General features: G+C 39.4%; 1 long non-coding RNA gene across 1 annotated transcript; it reads right to left on the bottom strand.

The window, feature by feature from the left end:
• Positions 1 to 33: 33 nt before the first annotated feature.
• LOC112487930 (uncharacterized) lies at positions 34 to 5,795 on the bottom strand. The gene is made up of 3 exons (XR_003051498.1): positions 5,436 to 5,795; positions 605 to 660; positions 34 to 104 (listed from the first exon to the last, which is right to left on the bottom strand). It is a non-coding gene; the product is annotated as an uncharacterized LOC112487930 (long non-coding RNA).
• Between the last annotated feature and the right edge of the window lie 603 nt (positions 5,796 to 6,398).

Here is a 6,398-nt window from a genome sequence, read left to right as displayed (position 1 = left end):
GCAGTAGCAGAACATCCCTCTCTGCACAATGGCTTCCCAACTTACACAGGAGCATGAGTCATTTTGTTTGTGTGTTATCCAGCGATGCTCATCAACGGAACAAACTGGGATGAAGCAGAGACGGAGGATTACCACATTAGTCATTTGTCACAGATTGAGGTGAGGCAGAAGAACTGTGACTCTGGTACAAACGTTTCATCAGTCACATCTCATCAATGCATTACTTATTTATCTGAAGTGTAGGGACATGTCGGTAACTGAAACTTCAGTGAAGTCAGGTGCTGATGTGTAACGACAGCATCAACAGATTTACTGGTGTTTTTGGCTGATATCAGGGGTGGAGTATGACGTTCTACTGCTTCACTGAAATATTAATCATTCATTGTGTTTCGTTGTTCTACAGTGGTTTTTTTTCCTATTTATGTTTACAAGGAAGTAGTTGGATTCCTGTTCATAAATGTTCTTACACACAGTTTTACATACCCCGCAAACACCTCGGGTAGTCCATGGGGGCTACCAGGTGCCCCCGGGCACCACGTTGGTGACCCCTGATTTAGAATGTCCGATCAACCCAATCCATTCTTCCATCAATCCCAGCACTTACTGAGTGAGGACAGCGTACACCCTGGACAGTTCACCAGTCCATCGCTGGACCACATTCTGTGTAAAGATAAACAAACATTCACACTTATGGTCAATAAAGAGTGTATAATGAAAAGGGATTTTGTTTTTTTGGCTGTGGGTGGAAATTAAAAAAAAAAATTATTGAGTCAAGCCTGATACCTCTGCTGCCTGTTAGATGGTGAGATATAGAGCTTATTAATTCAACAATGGTATCAGATCAGTATCGGTTATCGGCTGATATGCAAAGACCAGGATCTGTACTGTTATCACTAACAATTGCCTGAAGCAAATCACTGAAAAAGAACAGAATAGAATTGTATACAACATCATTGAGCTTAAGCTCATCGTGTTAGTTGTGACAGGTAACAATATTTTCCCTCCGTCTCTACTACCGTGATCCTACATTTCCCACCTTGCATCACAGCATGTAAATAGTGCCAGGAACGAAACAACGTGCAGCGAAGTAACTCATGGCAGTGGCCGTGACAGAGAGAGCCACATCGCTCAGCCTTGACACGGCCATTTCCACTCTGCATGTAACCAGAGTCACAATGACATCCCTCATAACAGGCCCATGGGCAGTGGATATCAGATAAAATACCACAAGACTCCAGGCGTGCACTGACACATATACTCCAGTGAGAATTTTAAGGGCACGAGTTTGCTGTGGGAGGAGAGAGAGAGAGAGAGAGAGAGAGAGAGAGAGAGAGTAAACTTCAGATGCCGTGCAAAGTTCAGATGGCCTCACATCAATCTTCCAACTTAATTGTATAGAGCTTGCCAGAGTTCTGGAAGTACAACAGAAGTGTGTGTGTAGACCTGGGTGATTTACTGGTGCACCACAGCACTGATGAAACAACACATGTAGAGTCAACATTAATAACACTCACAGCAGTCCTCACTCCTCCATGATTTCACTTCAGCCCCTGCCCCCTGGCACAGAAAAGTGCATTCTCTCAAACTACTGCAAAAAACAATTCTTCATCCTCCTCGCACGTACACAAGTTCACACGCACGCACGCCAACACGCAGCTCTTAACCAAGCGCCTACAGTGGAGAGGCATCCACTAAATGATCCTGTTGGGGAAAGCAGCATGCCACAGATGTTATCAGATGCAAAATCAGCTGCTCGGCTGGATTTACACATGGAACAGAGAAGCCATTCTTCACCAGAGGACAGAGTGACCAGGAAGATTCATAAATACAAATGCAGTCGGCCAGTTGAAGACGGAGTCTGTCAGCGGCAGGCGCGCTGATAACCCTGACCAGCTGGTGATAGGTGGGCCAAATGAAGCCCACCAAGCATCACCCAAAAAAAATTTTTTTTACCCCCTTCAGAAAACTGCAGTTTGGTATATTTTTTTGCAAATTAGTTTTTTTTTTTTTTTTAACATTAAATAAAGATGTACACATGTACATGTGTCAAACTCAGGCCCGGGGGCCAAATCTGGCCCACAGTGTAATTATATTTGGCCCATGAGATCATATCAAATGTGTACTAGAGAATTTGTAGTATTTGCGGTGTATGTGGTGTATCTCAATGTTTATGCAAAACAAAAATTCTATGTTACATATCTAGAGAGAAGGGACAACATGCACAATTGCCATAACTTTTTCAAAAAATATTAAGTTTGGCCCATGACTTTGTGCACAGTGGACACACGTTTATGACTCAGACACATTCCAGGAAGGTTTAACCTCGACTTATTTGACAGTGACTTGACTTGAGAGTTGCTTTCCAAACTTCGCTGAAGCCGTTGTCCTCAAGCCATCGTGTCAGTCAGCTTGTCAGCTTCCGTACACGTACGCAGACGTACTCACTGCCCTGTGCTCCGTGAGGCTGGTGTGACGGAAGCCTGATTTCTGACCTTAAGTTGAAGCTCCCACAAACGCACACTCACGTTCAGATGGTATTTTAAGCCTGAGGTGCAGCGTCAGCAAATACTCATGGTACACACGGTGTATTAGAGCAATGACAAGTGAGTAGATGGTGGAAAATATATATATATATATATAATGTATATATTTGGTAATTGTGGTAACTGTGCACTTGCAGCCTAGGTTTAAGAATCCTGAATATAAAACGCACTTGGGTATTTTTGTACTCATGATTTCTAAAATCAGAATATAAGTGGGGCTTTATTACTATATATTACGGTAGTCACGTTAACTATGATACTGAGCAGGTTGTCATGGCTGACATGCCCCAACATTATTCTGAATGACACTCACAGTTCCAGCCGGACTTGTAGGAAGTACATTGCAATATGTTGTGTTGTGCAGACACTGAGCAGCTGACAGCCTTCATCAGTCGAGAGGAAAAGGTGAATTTCATGATCGACGTCACTTTAAATATAACCGCTGTCAAAGTGTAGGACACGTTAACTTCACTGTGGAGAAATCACACTAGTGACGGAAACAGGCTTTTTTTTTACTTGGCTTTTGGACACATGCACACTTTAGAACTATTCAGTGCTAAATATATATATATATATATATACTAATGTCTGCTGAGACTGAGACGAAAAAGGGTCCAAATCCTACATTCGACCACAAAACTTTCATTTCCTGGAAGATAGTTGCTTTAGGAAGATAGTTTAGCTCACTGCGGTCTGGTTACCATAACACAGTTCAGTAACATAGTTATTACAGAAACCTCACAGGTCAGCTGTGTGACGACACGTTCAGAATGCTGTCTCCCTCCAGTAAACACTGTGGAAGGTCTTATCTTGGGTTACGTGCCATATCGAGTCTAGTGTGTTATTACTCATGTCCACACTTTTATTTTTGTTATGCCACTGTGTCGTATTTTGACATATATACAGTGCGGATCAACAACAGGAAGCAATTTGCCTACTTATCAAAGAATTTGAGTTTCCGTAGTCTGTCGTTATCTACATGAACAGTTAAAATAAGCGGTTACGACGGAAAATATCCAGTGACCAGACAATTTATGGCCTAAAATAAACACCACCAAAACAAAACTATAAATTTCTGAGAAAAAAAACAAACATATTCCATAACACTACAATACATTTTAAAGGATAACTACATTTTTTTAATGAAAAAAAAAACAAAACATATTTGCCAGACCAAGCCTGTAACAACCTGTGTGTTTCACACAGAAGACAGACTTGTACTCATTTTAATCAGCCAAGGACAAGGACTGTTACATCAAAAAACACTTCATAAAACTGAGCATGTCTTTTCATCAATAAGTCATTTTTTAGCACAAGTCAAAGATTTGGTTTTTGCTCTGGGTGTACACGAGGGCATGTGAAGCCACTACCACAAATCTCAATAAAAGATTCGGCACCACAGCTCATCCCCTCAGGAAGATAAAAACACACAGTCTATAAACACTAATGTCAGCTTTTCAAATATTATTTATGAGACCCACATAGACCTCTACAGTCTCTTTTCAACTCTGGGCCAAGTATGATCTAAGGTAGATGCTTCCGGTTATTCAGGCCTTGGTTGTTGTCCAAAGCAGCAGTGATATTTATACTATTTAAAAAAAATTGTGCTACATAATATGACGGAGTATTAGGGCCATGTTAAGGATGAAAAAATTAGGTGAATGAAGTTCTGAATCTTATGAATAAAGTCTTAACGTTACTAGAACAAAGTCATAAGTTTATAAGAAAAAAGTTGTAGTATTACAGGAAGAAAGTTGTTATCTTAGGAGAAAAAATATCGTAATATTACGGGAAAAAAGTTGTAAGTTTAGGTAAAAAAATAGTAACATTGCGAAACAGAACAGAAACACCAAACTGTTTCAACAGAACTTTGATCAAACACAAATACTGTTTTGTGTTTAACACAACAGAGATAAAAACATTTCCGCACCCTTGACTTTAATTTCTTAATTGTAGGAATGGTGACAGTGTTTAAACACGCCGTATACAAGAACAACAAGAACAATAATCTAGTTATAATAATATCCAAAATAACTAAACTTTTGCCCAAGTATGTACAAAAATGGTTAATTTTAACCCTTAACAAAAACAAGGAGCACAATCGACTCCACAAACATGGGACGTATTTCTCTTTCCTGTTTTGGTAGTGGTGTCGAGATCAGAGGTGATCCAGGCCACTGCCAACAGGGAAATGCTGCTCACTCCTCCCCAGTATTTACAAAGGGAAGGATAATGTAATCAAAACTCTGCATAGAGACTGGTTTCAGCTAAACAAATCCATACAAACAGTCCCCTAGGTGTTTGTTTGGAACAGGTAGAAGTCAGCACAACACCAACAGCTTTGAAGGACTTTGATGCTGAGGTGGAAAGCTGCTCCTCTTGTGGTACACACCATACAGGTTAACCTCTTTATAACCAGCCATTGTTATGGTAAATGTTGGTTCCACATTGTGGTGAATGAGGTCCAAAACATGTTGCTATGACAATAGCTGGCACCATATGTGATGTCACTTTTTGCAAAGATCGTGCCTTTCCCACAAAAACCATACGAGCAAAATTGACTTTGTTTTCTGTGCTTCTGCTAAAGCTTTGTGTCACAGCTAATGACTTTCTTTCGTGTATTGAGATGCTCTGATGTCTTTCCAAGAGGACTGTTCAAATTTTCTGTTGTCATCAGCTACAGCTAGCCTAAGGTTGAGTGTCAAATTAAAGCTACGGGGTAGTTGTTGGTGAGCAGCAAGCGCAAATAATGCGAGTACATTGGAGAATGTAAAATGATGACGGTGAAAAGAGGAACAATTTTGTTCTGTATTACTCCTTGAGCAGAAACATGTACCTCTGTAAATAAGAGACGCGTTGAGTTCCTATTTAGCACATTAGCCTCACTGTTACCTTTCTATCCTGGACAAAAGAAGATGTGTTCGAAGGGAGAACACGGGGCATCTGGAGCTGTAAAGAATCAGAAAAAAAAAGACTATGAGATTCCTGATAGACTTGACTGAAGTCAGCAGCTGTATCAGAAAGAAATAGGAATAGAATGATCAAATGGTGGCAGTAATGTATCCAAAAGAAGCTACTGCAGCGGTTAGCTAGCTGAGGCTAAAGAAGAAGATAAAAGAACAGCGCAGATATGAATCATTTTCAAAAACTTCAATTTACTAGGTCAGTGTAAGGGGATAATAAAATGTAATTAAAAGTCCCTGAATATTTAAGATAGAGGTTTGCAACATCTGTTGCTCAATGTAAAAAAAAACATAGGCTAATTATACTATAGAGTCATTAACTCATTTAATGCTCTAAGTGTTTTTAATGGCACGGTTATTTTGTCAAATTAAATACTATTATTATTAATATAATAGTTACTATGATGAAGATGATTATGATGATGATTATTATTATTATTATAATTATAATACAGATATTACTTAAAACATTCAGTCTCCCCTCTTTTCGGGATTAAACAGCAGCTCTATAATTCCTTGACATTTGCCCAGGGACAAACAGCTGCATCATCAGCTGCACCTGCAAAAGAAATGAACATTTAGAAAATTCAAATGTAGGACAGAAACCCTACAGAGGTTACATGGTGGCAGAGGGAATTAATTCTTTTTAACTCCATGCTGCTGTTTAAAAAAAAAAAATTTAGTTAGTGCCAACTTGATCATTTAAAAAGACTACAGACTAATTTTAACAGCTGCAGAAAAACATAAAAACAAAATAAACAACACGCTAATGACCAAACAGGATTTTAATCCTGAAGGAATATAGGATGTGATAATAAACCGACTTACACGACATGATAACATTCATACTCAGTGCACAGTCAGTCTACTTGTGTAAAAGAGATAAGCGAGG

This window comes from Cynoglossus semilaevis, chromosome 13 (genome assembly GCF_000523025.1).
Source record: "Cynoglossus semilaevis isolate Cse_v1.0 chromosome 13, Cse_v1.0, whole genome shotgun sequence".
Lineage (NCBI taxonomy): Eukaryota > Metazoa > Chordata > Actinopteri > Pleuronectiformes > Cynoglossidae > Cynoglossus > Cynoglossus semilaevis.
This window is presented reverse-complemented; position numbering and strand designations above follow the sequence as displayed.